The sequence below is a fragment of the Excalfactoria chinensis genome, chromosome 1 (genome assembly GCF_039878825.1).
Source record: "Excalfactoria chinensis isolate bCotChi1 chromosome 1, bCotChi1.hap2, whole genome shotgun sequence".
NCBI lineage: Eukaryota > Metazoa > Chordata > Aves > Galliformes > Phasianidae > Excalfactoria > Excalfactoria chinensis.
This window is the reverse complement of record NC_092825.1, coordinates 96,155,993-96,172,731: the sequence shown is the minus strand read 5'-3', so window position 1 is coordinate 96,172,731 and position 16,739 is coordinate 96,155,993. Positions and strand designations below refer to the sequence as shown.

General features: G+C 37.2%; 1 long non-coding RNA gene across 1 annotated transcript in view; it reads right to left on the bottom strand.

The window, feature by feature from the left end:
- Positions 1-16,403, bottom strand: part of LOC140257382 (uncharacterized) — a 29,734-nt gene extending 13,331 nt beyond the window's left edge. The window contains exons 1-3 of the long non-coding RNA XR_011905002.1: positions 16,139-16,403; positions 10,302-10,407; positions 5,338-5,435 (exon numbers count right to left, since the gene is read on the bottom strand). This is a non-coding gene — a long non-coding RNA (uncharacterized lncRNA). The remainder of the gene's footprint in view (positions 1-5,337; positions 5,436-10,301; positions 10,408-16,138) is intronic.
- Between the last annotated feature and the right edge of the window lie 336 nt (positions 16,404-16,739).

The window sequence follows — 16,739 nt, the reverse complement described above, 5'->3', positions numbered from 1 at the left end:
AAATATTTGAAAAGAAGGAGTTTCTAGAATACTTCTCACAATGTAAATCTTGGGTAATTAGTACCTACTAGAATTTGCTTCAGACAGGATTAAACAAATAAAATACTTTTTTTTTTCCAATTATTATTAACACGTGACCTATTTGATCTGTTGGAGGGCATTACTGTCAACAGCATGTGAATATCTGTTCTGTTTAAAAGAAGTAGAACTATTCTGCTTGGAGACAGGCTAATTTTGTTTGTACTTTGGTGTTTCAGAAGCTGTTAATTTACAGCAAAAAGACACATACATAATTGTTACATAAAAGGCTTTTATGTATATATGATGGTGCCTGGAACACAAAAATGTATTCTGCATAGACTTCATAAGAAAATCAAACACATTAGAAGTCAAAGATGTTAGTGGGAACAATTTTGTGTAACTGTTCATTTTTCAGTCCACATTGATAAAATAAAGACAGTTTGTGTAAACAAATGTAACTATTTGACACTAATCATTACCATTGGTGTATTAGGAAATGTTCTTCATCAGCAGATTTAAGGGCAAAGATAAGGACAGCAGACTTACAAGTTGACTTGTAAATCAGGAGGAGGTGGAGAGACTGTTCTGCTGCTGGGCGCAACCCTTTCCCCTCTCCCCCAGGATTCTGTGCTGAAGTTATCAGTATAAGCCTGTGCTGTCTGCTCCTCTGGAAAACTGCTCTCTCTTTCTTTTTTTAACTACTTCAATAGAGCTTTTCCCTGAAGAAAAGTTCTTCCCTGAATAGCTAAAGGGCTCAAACTGGAAAATGCAAATAGCCCAGGAAGATTTTGTCCATTCTCACAAGTAGTATTTATCCAGAATTTCTTAATAAAATAGTGCATTTAGCCTAGGTAGGCATCACAACCAATATGTTAATTAGTAAAGATTAATAAAAAAACAAACAACAACAACAACAAAAAGCAGGTTGGAATTTCAGATAAAGTGCTACAGATGATTATTTAAACTTGGAGAATGACAAGTGTTCATTTCAGTTATCTCATAGCGCCATCATGTTCAAATAACAATTTGAATTGTTCTGCAAATAATATTAATTCAGCATTAACTCTCTAAAACATCAACAAAAATCAACCAACAAACACCATCATCAAAACCTACTTTTAAGCAGGTTTTATTAGGCAGAGAAAAATGTATGTTTCAGGAAGAGAGATCAGGAAATGCTGGGAAATGAGGTTATAAAGAGGCTTGAAAATATTCCTTTATGCAAACACCAGGAGATGGAAAATTCTGCTCTAGTTATTTGCTAAGAGTAGCTTATAGTCAGAAGGATGAGGAACGTGAAAAATGATGGTAATATTTTTCAGGTATGAGTATGGCTGAACATATGACAGGGATCTGAGTTCATGAGAATTTGTACTAAGAGAAATAAACTGGATTGATGATGCAAAATACTGGGGATGAAGGTAAGAAGGTGCGTGCATCATTGTCAGCTGAAAAGTATCTCTGGGTAGAAAGAAAGTAGATGTTATAAAGTTATGATGAAAGAAAGAAGTTTTCATGCAGAAATCTGAAATTTTGTGTTCATTTATCACATTCAGTATGTTTTCTTTTACTCACACAAGAAACCTAACTGAAAAAAAAAAAACAACAACAAAAAACAAACTAATCAAACACCAAATAAATCACTATTAATTGCCATTCTTCTCAAAGATGTGGAGAAATGAGGAATGGCATCTGTGATGGAATCTGCCTTCTCTCTGCTACCTTGGTCTGATTCTTCTACCAGCTGCTTGCCTTTTTACTGCATTGTAATAGCATCTAGCAAAGAAGTCTGTTCTAATGACTTGTGCAAGAGAAGTTTTTTCATTAATACATTAAGAATTCTAATCCAACATACTACAGTGACATAAGTTACAGTTTCAAATCTACATATATCTTTGTTAAGGTTTAATGGTAGAGTAGTAGAGTTAATGAATTATTAGCATCAGCTTCTCTTCCATATATTATTACAATGCAATGATTCATGTAGATGCATGCTATTAAGTTATAGAAACAACGCCTTTTATCCTACAAAACTCTTCGGGAGAATCAGAAAGTCCAAAACACTGACTTTCAAGTGACACCCTTCTGAATGATTGTCTACAGTCTCTGCTATAGTTACAAGTAATAAACCATATTTTTACAGATGTAGTTAAAATGGTAACCTCAAATACCATTGAGGCCTTGATGTCCTTTCATGATACATCAAATATGGAATGGGACCAAAATATATGCTACAGAAAATTGTATATAAAAAGAGAAAAAAAAATGTTCCAACACAGACAGTCATCAATAGGCTGCTTTGCAGGGAATGTAACACCTGGGACAAGAGAACAAATTTTTCATTTGGTGTGAAATGAGAGTAATAACCCATGAAAAAAAACCTAAAAACAGCTACTGTAACAAGACAATGAGAAAAACCCAACACTTCTCTCATTCAGGACTTTAAAACTTTCTCTACATTGTTTACAACTTATTTTCAATACGATCCTGACTATGGAACAGTTTTTGCATCTATCACATAATTGTCACAATTATTATGCTGTCACAAACAAGTCCTCCATTCACACTTCCTCCAGCAACAGCTTCAAATCATTGCCCACTCTTGCCCTACAGCACACTATTCCAGACTTCACAGAAACTCTGGAGACTCGTCATTCTTTTTAATGTAGCACCTTTTTTTACTCACCTCCTTTTTCTTGTATCTGCCCTACATATTTCTCCTACTTCTGAAGTAGCTCAAAGTAATCACCTCAATGTGACCACTTCTTGGTTCATTTCTGTAGTGAAAACTGCAAGCTGCAAGCAGTTCCACAAGGTAGAAATAAGAAATGTTTAATATTCAGAAGTGCAAACAAAATACACTGCTCAAAATATTCTCTAAACAGTTTATATATATATAATATATATATACACATATATATACACATACATATACAGGAAAATAAAGGCAATTCCATGGAAAACTTAATAAAAATTTTGCAGGGAGTCTTAACACTTGGGACAAGAGAACAAGAGAAGTAATAGATGTTGAAGAGTGATATACACCTGCGTGCAGAGTGCATATCTCTATTCTCTATAGTAAGAAGAAAAATAGCATCTCTAAAACTTGAGGGAGTTGTGAATTAGCTGAATTAATGCCTTAAGCATTTACTCAGAACAAAGATAAAACTTCAGGTCTTCCCTGCGGAGTCATCCATATTAAAATGATAGCTATCTCCTTCCATTAATACAGTAAATAGAGATAATCAACCACTAAGCAACTAAGTTTATTAAAATTAGTTAAATAAAGCTCTGTAAGTAAGTAAATGAAATGCGTGTTAACCTGTTATATAGTGAATACAGAGAGAAATTTACTGAGAGAATTCAAGATGTCTATGTGTAAAACAAGTTTACTTACTACAGCGCCTTGATTAATTTCCAAAGTCAAGCTTCTTTTAAGACAGTTTAGATTATTACTGCATTTTCAATAGGTACTGAAGATGTCATGTTACCCAGGTGAAATCCTTTCAAGAAATGCAATCATTCAATTACTAGGAAGAGTGGAACTTTGGTTTGGTAGAGAAAGGATTCAATTGCAAGCAACCTTTTGATCTGGATTCTTCCTGTGGAAAGTGCCATGTTTTACTGAAGGAGTTTGAATTTATAACTCCCAGTTAAAGGAAGTATCTCAACAACTCTCTGCACTGCTGAGGGCATCTGGTTCTATCTAATAAATTATTAATTTTACCACGGAGATAAATTTAAAACTATCATTTGAGCTCCTTTCCTATACCTATATTGCTGCCATGCTTTAAGAGAGCTACAGTAGAGTGCATTCAGTGCCCAGTCCTCTCTACTCATCAGAAGACAAGGCAACACCCTTGATATGCCTTCTGTTAGTTCAAAGGGAAGACTCGGTGGAAGTAATATAGGCCTGTTAAAAGGAATGAAATAGAACAACTTTGTTTGCATAAACCTCTTGACTCACCAGTAAATAATTTCCTGGAAAGATAATCTGAAATGGTAATTTTGCTTTAGGAAATTAAATGGAAAACTTCCAATATCTATGCTATACGTGGAGTTATCATACAGAATTACATGTGTTTTATGTTTGTTTGCTTTTTAATAAACATCCTTAGTTCTATTCCAGGACAGGAAAAAATGATATGGTATATTTTGACTATGGCACATCACCATTTTCTCAGCCTGAGGACAAATGTCAGCTAATATACAGTCTCTCAATCAGTGACAGCTGAGATCCATTTACAAAATGGATTAAGAAATTACTATATAGAAAAGGAATGTAGTAAGACTATTGTCATGACTGTTCTTCACAAATGCTATTCAGAAAATGAGTTTATATATTTCAGCTGCACATGCAGAAAATCACCCTTTTCTAGTTTACTGCTCCTTAGGCCAAGGATGTTTTCATTCCCTGGCACTCGAACACGTCTGAAATTACCATTTCTCAAGCACGAGAAGAAACATAAAATCTTTTGGCATTATTTGTCAGCAAGAGCTGTATTCATTACTGTCTTTATCCAGACATTTCAATTGTCTACTCTTAATGTTTTGTATATCAAAATTGTGAGAAATTAAATGTTACTGAAGTCATTACAAAAATAACAACCTTTTTATGTAACTTAACTCAATTACATGCACTGATCCATTTAAACAAATGTGAGAAACTAGTATATTGTTATGACAGAGACAATAAGGCGCACTCCCCTTAACAGTGTCCAAATCTTTCTTAACAAGCCACCTCTACTATCCTTGTCCTGCAATTTCACAGTTGCATTTAAACAGATGGTCTCTTAGGTTCTGCTTTTTTCTGCACTCTTCTGTAGAAGTGTAAACAGAAAATGTACTGGGCTAAAGGTGATGTTTGCAAATGATTACATACAAGAATGGAATGTTTAAGCCTACTCCGTTGTTAATGAAAACATAAGTGCGGAATTATTGAATATGTTTGTATTGGAATGTAAATCTAACACACGTGTGGTAGCTTAAGGACCTGAGCCACAGGAAATTCAGTATTTACTAAAACTTTTTAACATACAGGTATATATATAGTATATACACATATAAATATAAATATACTGTGTACTGCATCTGCACATATATACATATATCCAGTCATGCTCTTGTGCAGTATGACCTCCCCTACTCCACAGTTTAATAGCATATAAACAGGAAACAAGATTATAAGACTGTAATTAAGACAAATGTTATTCCTTTAGAGTTTCTTGACCTGACTTTTGATCAACATAGCAGACCTTTTAATAGCTCTTTTAATAGCAACCATCTGTATTCAAATACCTGGTAGATAATCTTTACCTGATTCTCTCCTGTGTTTCTGTATGCCCACACATCTTCTACAGAGGTCGAATTGTCTTGGAGCCACAGTGAAATAAGATGCAAAGTGACTGAGGAGCCTTCAAGTCATTAAGAGTCAAAATAATAAAAAAGAGAAAAAAAGTAAAAAATCCATTTCTATTTGAGTATAATTTAGGAATTACCTTAGTATGCAGATGTGTTCATTGTTTTGCATTGTTTTCAAAACATTTGAAATATGAGTTTGGTGGACTCTCAATTAAGATAAAATGGCACAAACAAATTTACATATATTTTAGATGCATATATTTAGTCCAGCATACTTCAGAAAATACACTAACTTGTTCAATAAAGAGTTGTCAAAGTCACCTAGAGGAGCTGACTACGGAGCTTTGTGAAGCAGAATGATTAAGTTCTTTTGGTTCCAAATCAAGCCTTGCCTTCTACCCAGAATATTTTATGACAGGATCAAAACAAAACAAAACGAAACAACAACAACAAAACAAAAACAAAAAACAAATAAAAAGTCTGTGCTTTAATCTGTCCTCTGTCAAAGGGCTTCTTATTTCTCTTTTTTATTATCCAACATTGCATCTAAGCTCTCATGAATCAGGGAACTCCACTCAGGCACTAGGTCTTAATTATCTTTTTAAAAACTGCTTTAAAACATCCATTTAAAATGCTCTTTTTGGATGAATTTCTGATTCCGCACTCCCTCATGAAAGACATGTTATGAATAAATGTAACTGTTATCATGAAAGTGACAGTGATGAACAATGATGAGCCATGAAGAGGGGAACCCACCCCATGTTTCTGGGTTAGAAAGCAGTAAAACAGCAAGAAAGGTATTTTAATCTGTGAAAGAGTATATCAAATGGTTACAGACAGCACAACCAATCAATTTGCTGTGCTTATTTCAGAAATTAGTATGTCTGAACCACTGAGACTTGATCTGTAGGTTTCAGGCTTGCTATTTTCCTTTCTTGCTAATACTTACTTTGAAAGTATGTTTAGCAGGAACCCATACCAGAGATGACAAACAAAAATTTTGCAGAGAATTAAAGCAATTTCTTCTAAACAAATATATTCCTCATATACTTCAAAGCATACTGAATAGCAGAAGCTTACAACCATCTGACTTTACATTGGCTTTCTCTAATATTTTTCAGTATCTGCTTTACAGCAAATTGCTCTCAACTCAGTTGCCTCCTTCTTTATAAAGAGGAATGGGCAGGGAAAATTTAATCAGTAACCATCCATTTGATTTAAGCTCTGAGCTTCAAAAAATGATGTGGAACTTGGACTGTAAATGTTGACAGATGTAGCAGTGGGATTATTTTTTAAGTTTTATTGAGATTCTTTAATATATTCTCTAGTGATGAAAGAGAGTCGAGCTAATGCTGGTTGTTTTATTATTATTTTATTTATTTATTTTTGTTTGTTTGCAGATGCATAAGGCTAATTTTTTTCTCTAATATTCTCAGTAATGTGAACAGTCTTTAAACAAAGTTGCTTGATAACTTTCTTTTGAGCTAGGCTGCACTCCAAAAATTGGTAAAGACTTATTTCCCATGTTAGATATTTCAGGTACCTTCACATCTTTTTCATGCTTTAGTTTAACACTATATAGTAGAAACAATTTCCAGTGGTAGCCAATAGACATACTAATAACATAGCACTCATGAGTATTTCTTGCAAGGTGCACAAATAAATTCTCACAAATGTGATTTGTTGTTGCTTTGAAGAGCAACTTCCAATGTAACAACTTTGCAAAGAAACCAATTATTATAAATAGCTAATGAGAGGAAATGGGTGAGAAGAGTAGTTTCTTCTTTCCTGAAACTGAAGAATAGAATAAAGGAATAGAAAAAACTTTCCAAATTTTTTCGCTTGTATGTGTTGGATTCCTACCCAAACAAATCAAATTTGCATAAAGTCATGCACAATTTGGTAGATGCATATTTTTTCTTTCAGCCATGGTGAAGATTGACAGGATATTTTTACATATGCAGAAATAGTAATAATAAGAAAAACAAATCTCACAGAGTTTAGGGACATCCAGCCCAGCCCATGTATTCTTCTTCAGTACGCAAAAGAAACTGTGGACAGCTTTCGTGATACTAGGAATACATTTATATATTTATCCAGCGCAGGGTCATTAAATTCATCTTCCACACATATCATTCAAGCATCCTGCAGCAAAGGCCATACCAGCCTTCAGAAATTTTAAGAAATACCAGGTTAAACAGATGTGAAAATCTACAACTTTAGAGAGACGATTGAAGTAGCCACGCTACCTCCATTTCTTTGATCTCCAATGAAAATCCAAAGCTAGTGAAGCTTGGGGCATACAAAGATCTCTCGTCTTTTCTGGTTTAATAATCAATATAAAAATCCTTGTTAGTCATAGGCTGAGTACTCTTAGCTTTCTGTACTGCTGAGAAGGTTATAAGTCAGAAAGTTTAATGACTTAGGACCTATAGTTTGACACTTTGGTAACAATGTGCCAGCTGCTAGACGATTTGCACAGTGTTTGCACGCTCCAAGGTTCCTCAGGATTGCTTTCTATGGTTTCGTTTCTTTTGTTATCTTTAGTATTTGAGCCTAACATAAAAACCCACATACCAGTTATACTTCTCTGACAAAATAAGCTTTATGAAGTCATAGAGTAAGTAGATAATATTTCTGTAAGGGTATGTAGGAGAGTGTCAGCACCTTTAAAGGTATCTGGTGAAGGACCTTACCCAAGGGAAGCGGGAATTATAAGAAAGGGAGGTGGTGATTAGGACCTCCACAAAATATTTTTCTAGTGATTCCAAAACTGCAGCCTGAGACATGTAATCCAATAAAAAACAGTATCTTGCGCTCTGAAAACTCCCAGTATCTAAAAGCTTTTTCACATCATCCTGGTTCATGAGTTTTCCTGAGTTTTCTATTAAAATATTTCAGATGTTTTCTGTTTGTCATTTCAGTAAATAGACTGTTACCAATTCAAAGCATATTTTTTCACTTTTTAACTAGTAGAGTCTGATGAAATAATCAAACAGAAAATGTTCAGAAGTATCTATTCTGGGTAAGATATCTCAAGTCTCAGAACCAGAATATCTCATTCCACTCCATGAATGGGGTTGGACCATATGAATTCAACTATTTTTCACTTCTGTTTTCCAGAAAAATATAAAAATAAATAAATAAATAAATAAATAATGTCAGGATTCCCAAGGGGACTGAAGTTTGGAACAAGAAGTGGTGTTTGAACGTATTTTAAATCACGTCCACTGCCTACCATGAAAGCACCACACCCTCATATTTCTGTTGAATCTAATTTAAACTGTCTAGTTTTATGAGTGAAGCCCAATGACAGATTTCTGGTATCTATAATTTAGCCCTCTATGGTGTAGAGCTGATATCAGATCACAGGCTGACTTCAAACCTCTGCCTATCAAAGAATGAATTAATTTCCACACAGTTCCCATATCAGTATCTAATTTGCAGAACTGTCATGCTAACAGCAACTCTGAGTTAACTCTTTTTGGCAGATCTTAAAGAAGAATGCTGTCATATGAGGACTTCGAGAGGTTCCCCACTATGCTATATCATGATGATAATGAAGATAATGCTTCTGCCAATGAAATGACAAATGGTTGGTAGATTTTTTTAAAGCCATTTCAGATGACTACCTCATGTCTTCTGCGCGTCTACTTCAATTTCTACAACTACATGAAAAACCTAAATTTACCTTAATCCCTTGGTGAACCTGTAGAACACAGCCAGCCATATAAGGTCAGGACTTTCATAGAATCATAAAATCATAGAATCATAGAATCACAGAATCACAGAATGGTCTGGGTTGAAAAGGACCACAATGATCATTAGTTTCCCCCTGCCATATGCAGGGCTTCCAACCACTAGACCAGGCTGCCCAGAGCCACATCCAGCCTGGCCTTGAATGCCTCTGGGGATGGGGCATCCATGACCTCCCTGGGCAACCTGTTCCAGAGTGCTGCCACCCTCTGTGTGAAAAACATTCTCCTAATCTCTAACCTAAATCTCTCCTGTCTTAGTTTAAAACCATTCTCCCTTGTCCTATCACTATCCACTCTCGTAAACAGGTGTTCCCCCTCCTGTTTAGCACTCCCTTCAAGTACTAGAAGACCGCAATGAGATCTCCCCAGAGCCTTCTCTTCTCCAAGCTAAACAATCCTAGTTCCCTCAACCTTTTCTCATAGGAGAGGTGCTCCAGCCCTCTGATCATCTTAGTGGCCCTGCTCTAGACCCACTCCAAGAGTTCCTTGTTCTTCTTGTATTGGGGGGTCCAGGTCTGGTCGCAATACTCCAGATGGGGCCTCACAAGAGCTGAGTAGAGGGGGACAATCACCTCCCTCTCCCTGCTGGCCACCCCTTTTTTAATGCAGCCCAAAACACAGTTGGCTTTCCAGGCTGCAAGCATGCACTGCTGGCTCATATCCAGCTTCTCATCCACCAGGACCCCGAGGTCCCTCTCCACAGGGCTGCTCTCAAGATCTTCCCCCAGTTTATAAAAATACTTGGGGTTGCCCCAACCCAAGTGCAACACCTTGCACTTGGCCTTATTGATCCTCATTAGTTTTACACAGGCCCACTTCTCCAGCCTGTCCAGGTCCCTCTGGATGGCTTCCCTTCTTTCCAATGTATCAATGGCACCACTCAGCTTGGTATCATCTGTAAACTTGCTGAAGGTTGAAATCCCGCGAGTGCAAGTGTGTGCATGCCTGTGAAATCAGTGGTGAATTTTCACTCAGGGTTCAAACCTCACATAGAATCATCCCTAAGACCTCATCACAGAGCATTTATCTTATTAATTCCAGCCCAACATGTGACAAGAAGCTACCACAACTTCATCTCACCTGTTTTACAAATAGTTCTTACTGCATAGTAGTTGCCACACATTGTAAATTAATTAGAAAACCACTACACATTAAACTCACTTGAGAATACTGAAGTTAGGATAGGAATCCATTTCCATACAATAAGTAGTTCTTCACTTTTTCTTGCTTAATGATTGTGCCTTTTGAAACCTCAGTGCTTTGGTACCTGAAAAAGTGATATACTTCCACTTATGTAAAGCAAACAACATTAGAACAGAAGTTTATATCTCTGAAGAAATTATGTGTATAAAGGTGTTTTGTTTTAGTAGCCCATTTCAGCGTTTACAAACCTCCTATTATTTAGGAACTAAGCCACATCATCCCAGAATTTGAATCCATGAATTAGCTGATGTATGTACATAAAATGGCAAATAACCTTGCTGCACTTGAACACCTACTGATCTGTAAATGCTGGCTGCTGTGCTAGAAGTTATCTTGGCTACCTGACTGCATTAACTTGCAATCACAGTTCTCCCTTCAGCTCAGCCTTTTTATACAATTATGTCTAGGAATGACTTGAGAGATCTAACAAGTGTAGTGTTTCATGGAGGTGAACTAACCAGGAAATCTGTTTGCCATAGCAAATCAAAGTTCTTTAAATGAGCTCTGCAGTATGATCTCAGAAATAAGGTAAAAAATACCATTATATTCCAGAAATATTCACAGTAGAATAAAAAAGCGCTTTAAGAAACTAAACAAGTTGCAATTTGTCAAATACAGTGTAGTATAAAGCCACTTTCAATCTAAATGTATTCACATTATAGACAGGTTCAAGAACTCAGTCTACAAATGCCCTCCGCACAGAAGTGAGTTTAATTTAAATATGATTTTTGAAAATGTGATCTCCTTAAGATTTTTAAGTAAAAATAAGAAATATTTATTTGATGTTGGATAGATATTTAAACACAAAACACGCATAAACTAAAATCAGACAATACAGCTATAATTTAATAATCATTTGAAAATAAACTGCTATTCAGGATAGACTCTTCTAGCCATAATTTCATCAGAAGATTTTTATTCCCTGAAACATCTAATACAAAAAAAGATCTGAACCTAAGACACAGAATACAATGTCCTCGAGTGAATTTTTAGCAGGACTTAGGAAATTAATTCTGCAACTGTTACTATTGTTAATGGGAGTTATTCAGCCAAATATTCATGCACAAGTTTCAATTAATATGTACTCCTTATGTGTGGTTTTTTTCTGCATATTATCTGAAATTAATTTCCATAAACAAGTTCCCAGCAGTTATTTAATACACTAGATTTGATTCTGATTCCACAAAGGTCCCTTGATTCATTTCAATCTAAGTCTGACTGCACAGCAACATTAAAAGAAGTAAAGCCCCCAGATGAATACTTCAAATTAAATACTCACTCTGGTGTAATTTGAGTAACTTCAGTTCAAAGATACACTGATATAAACAAAATCAGAATTGGACCTACAGTGGAATTTCTGCAAACCAACTTGTTCCCTAGCTTATCCACTGTTACACTTCCACATCAGTAATTTTTCATCTGTAATCTATAAACACTTCACCTCCTTGCTCAATTGGCAACTGCTTTATGTTTAGATTTAGTATTGGTGGGGAATATTCTAGCCAGATCTTCTAATATCTCTTTTAAATTTGAAACTCTGTCACTACTTCACTGAGAATATACACTAATATGAAAGAAGTGAGGAAAATTGTTTGCTGTTTATCCTATCTTTAACCTTGCTTGAAAGGAAACAGTAATCTAATATATTTCAGTACTGGTCCAGCTCTTCACTGCATTTTGCAAGAGTCTCTTGCATTTAAGGAACTCTTGGATAAACTGAAAGGAAAGAGGGTGGCCCATGAAATGAGGAAAAAAGGCCTGTCTACCTCAGAAAAGTATTGGAATGTTGTCAGGTCCTGAAGGGATACAACGAGAAAGGTCAAGGTCCTCTTGGAATTATCCTTGCAAAGGAGGTGAAGAATAACAAGTAAGGTTTTTTTAAGTAAGTCAACAGTAAAAGGAAGACTAGGGGGAAATGCAGGTACACTGCTAAATGAGGGGGGTGTTCTGGTAACAGGGGATGCTGAGAAGGAAGAGATAAAGAATGCCTTCTCTGCTTCAGTCTTTAATGCTAAGACCAGCCCTCAGGAATCCCAGACACTGAAGTTAAGAGAAAGAGTCAGGGGAAAGTAAGACTTTCCTTTGGTTAAGCAGGATATGGTCAGAGACCATTGAGCCAAAATCCATGCACACAAATCCATGGCCTGGCTGGAATGCATTCACATGTGCTGAAGGAGCAGGCCAATGCTATTGTTGAACCACCCTCTACCATCTTTGAAAAGTCTCGGCAAATGGGAGAGGTGCTTGAAGACTCAAGGACAGCCGGTGTTACTTCAGTTTTCAAAAAGGGCAAGAGGAAGGAACTGGGAAACTGCAGGCCAGTCAGCCTTACCTCTGACTCTGCAAAGTTAAAGAAACAACTTGTCCTAGATACCTTCTCCATACAATTGGAAGAGAAGATTATTAGGAGTTGTCAACATGCATTCACCATGTTTGACTAACCAGGTAACTTTCTATGATGTCATCACTGGCTTGGTAGACTGAGGTAGTGCAGTGAATGTTGTATATCTTGACTTCAGCAAGGTATCTGACACCATTTTCCACAACATCCTTGTTATGAAACTTAGAAATTGTGGGATAGATGATTGGATGGTGAGGTAGATGGAGAACTGGCTTACTAGAAGAGCTCAGAGGGTTGTTATCAGTGGCACAGAATCTGGTTGTAGGCCTGTAAATAGTGGTGCTCTCCAAGGGTGGGTGGGATAAAGTGCACTCTCAGCAAGTTTGCTGATGATACAAAGCTGGGGGGATTGACTGACACACCTAAAGGCCATGCTGTCATTCAACAAGACCTGGACAGGCTGGAGAGTTGGGCAGGGAGGAACATTACAAGGTTTAACAAGAGCAAGTGTACAATCTTGCACGTGGGGAGGAATAATGCCATGCATCAGTACAGGTTCAGGAATGACCTGCTGGAGAAGAGCTCTGCAGAGAAGGACCTGGGACTCCTGGTGGACAACAGGTTGGCCATGAACCAGCAGTGTGCCCTTGTGGCCAAGAAGGCCAGTGGTATCCGGGGATGTATTAAAAAGAACGTGGCCAGCAAATTGAGGGAGGTGATCCTCCCCACCTATTCTGGCCTGGTGAATCTAAATTTAAACTACTGCGTCCAGTTCTGAGATCCCCAGTTCAAAACAGACAGGGATCTCCTGGAAGGAGCCCATCAGAGGGTCAGAAAGATGACTAAGGGCCTGGAACACATCTCATATGAGGAAAGACTGAATAACCTGGGCCTGTTTGGCCTGAAGAAAAGAAGACTGAGATAAGATCTGATTAATGTTTAGAAATACATATAGGGAGGTGGGAATCAAGTGGATGAGCTAGGCATTTGTCAGTGATGTGTAGCAGTAAGACAAGGAGTAACAGCCTAATACTTGTATATACGAAGTTCCATATTAACATGCCAAAGAATATCTTTACAGTAAGGGTTTGTGCTTAGTTTCAGACATGACTTGAACAGTTTATCCTAACTTTTGCAATGCTGTCATAAAAGTTTCCTGTCTACAGTACCATTTGCCACAGTACCAATCCTGCTAATTTTGGTTTATGTGCATTGCCTTATGCAGTGATGGAAGGAGCAAGCCAGTTTGTACAGATGAGGAGGTGCTGACAATATGCTGGTCTGCTATTTCTGCTGGAGGCTTCTACTCCTCCTCATTGGTACTAAAAAGACATCCACAGGCACAAAAGCACTAGCTGAGGCTTAGGTATTGATGTAATGAATCCCACATAGGCTGGCCTACTATTGAGCAAGAAGTGATTAAAAAAAAAAATCCATTTAAAGTACCTGAGAGATTTTTTTTGTTCTAAAAGTATCATTAACAAGACAGGATTTGTTGTTGTTGTTGTTGCTGTTGTTCTAATATTATCATTAACAATTTATGTTACAGAAAGCAAGTTTATAAAGCCAGTCTGGGGAAAAAGCTCAACCAGGCTCAGAGCTGTGGTGAAACCAGAAGTGGTTGTACTTCTGAGAAGACCTTGAAAGGAATATTATTATGCTTGTGTGGTACTGCATTTGCTCTAGTAAATCCTGCCTACCTCAAGGGTCTCTGTGGAATCATCTTCATATCTCTGCAACCGCAGCCCTGCTTATTTGCAACCCTGAACTACCCATGGATTATAAGAGCTTGCTCCATTTCCATACCTCTAAACCTAGCTTATATATCCTCTTATTCAGTCTCTCATTCACCATCTAAAGCTGAGTAATGTCCTATCTTAAGCTATTAGATTAAGATAGAATTAAAAGACATGAGAAAGGACAGCAGAGTACAGACTACAGTAATTATGATTTTCTGTAATTGTCCTGAAAAATAAAAATGCAGTAATATGTAGCAGAGAGAGGATAAAATTGAGTCGTCAGTCTTTGTAGTTTTGGAAGGAGGCAAGATGCTGATGCTACCTGAAACCACATGGAGTATCTTGCATTTCAGCCACAGTGAGAGTATAACAGCTTATCTCTGGATCTGCTCTTGTAAGTAAAAGCACGTGCTTGCAAAAATGTTTCCAAATCTATTTTTTTTCTGATTTGAAATAGCATCAGCATTTTTTTTCTGTGTTGCATCTAACAACAATAAGGAAAATAATTGGTTTTTTTAATGATAAAGGTGTTGAGACACTAGCACAGGTTGCCCAGAGAGGTGGTGGATGCCCCATCCCTGGAGACAGGCTCAGACAGACAGGCTCTGAGCAACCTGATCTAACTGTAGATGTCCCTGCTCATTGCAGGGGAGTTGGACTGGGTGACCTTTAAAGGTTCTTTTGAACTCAAATGATTCTATGACTCCATTATATTCTATATAATGAGAGGTAAATGCAAATTAGAAAGAAAAAAAAAAAAAAAAAAAAAAGAAAAGAAATATTCAAATGACAAAAAGTCTGTGTGCCAAAGAAATCTCTGAGTAATCTTTTAGAAGCAATCTACTTCTGCTAATATACAAAGAAATCCCATGTCAGAAATACAGTTTGAAACCTTATGAACATGTGTATCATTAAAATCACTTGAAGAGTCTGTGAATTCAGGAATTTAGATTAGATCAAGGCTTTGAAAAACAGCACCAAATAGTTTTACTTAGGTGTTTAAATACCTGAAATATATTTAGATATTAAATCTAGAAAGCAAGTTAACAAAACATACTGAAAATACTAAAAAGAAAATAAAGTATTTGAACAGAAGAAGAGAAAATACAAATACTATGGGATGCTGTGAATTAGCAAGAGAGAAGAAAAATAGCAAGGTTATATTATCAGACTGAAAAAAGCAAGAAGAAAACAACTAAGTGCACTTGGGAAAAACAGATAGGAAAGCGTTAAGGTAAAATGCTAGCCTAGCAGCCCTCACACATGGAGAGTATTTTTTAACTAAAATTCACTCCTTTTAGCTTAGCACCTCCATCCATTTGAAACAGTCAAAAACAGTTTTCTCATTTAGGTCAGTTCAGTACTAATCAGCTCCACAGCTGCAACTCATGCCTCCCACCTTCTCTATGGGGCATACCATTATGCTCCCTCTCTTTCATGTACTGTTCTATTTGGGTTCAGTGCTTCATGGGGAAAACAGTACTTAGGAATACTGTAAGGGAGGTACTCCATATTTAGAAAACAGACTATGGGATATCTGCACTTCAGCTACATTAAGGTACCATGCAAAATGCACAGATGTAAGATGAAGTCTTAATGCAATACTTCAATATTTTTTCAAACACATAATACATGCCACATTTTCTGAATTTTTTAGAACTTGTAATTAAGAAAATATATGTGATATGAAAGCAATCACATTAAATGCAACATACCAAAATTCTTTGCCGAAGAGCAGAGAGGGTCAGGTCTGCAGGCAATTAAGGTGGAAGCTGTTGTGCATCTCTTCCACGCTGCAAATTTCTGAACATGCTGTGCTGCTGCTGAATCTGCCTTCAGCCTACTCAAAGCTCAGGAAGGTGTGTGAGTCATCGAGCTGCACTCCAGGTATCATCTCAGTAGAGAAGTGTGCATGGAGGTGGTGGTCACCTTGATCTTGCAGGAGCTGCGGGAGGACAGCACCGTCACGTGGCAGTTGTGTGACAGAGGCAGACACCCCAAGCTGGTTCTGGAACTAACAGGCCATTTTCTTGACATGCAGGTAGGAGCCATTGCATAAGGCATGTAGCAGGCTGGGATCCTGTTTCTCATCTCCTCCTGAGCATGGTGGAGAAAGCAGTAGCTTCTCCCTTGCACAGGTGCAATCCAGATCAACATGCAGGCAGGACTTCCTTGCTGGTATCTCCTCAGCATCATCTAGCTCCAGGTGGAAGCTGTGCCCAGGGGATGGACTCAGGGGAATGAGCAGATGGTAAAGGACATTTTCTTCATGGGCACTCCATCTTTCATATTCACAGGCCACCCCAATGGCCATCA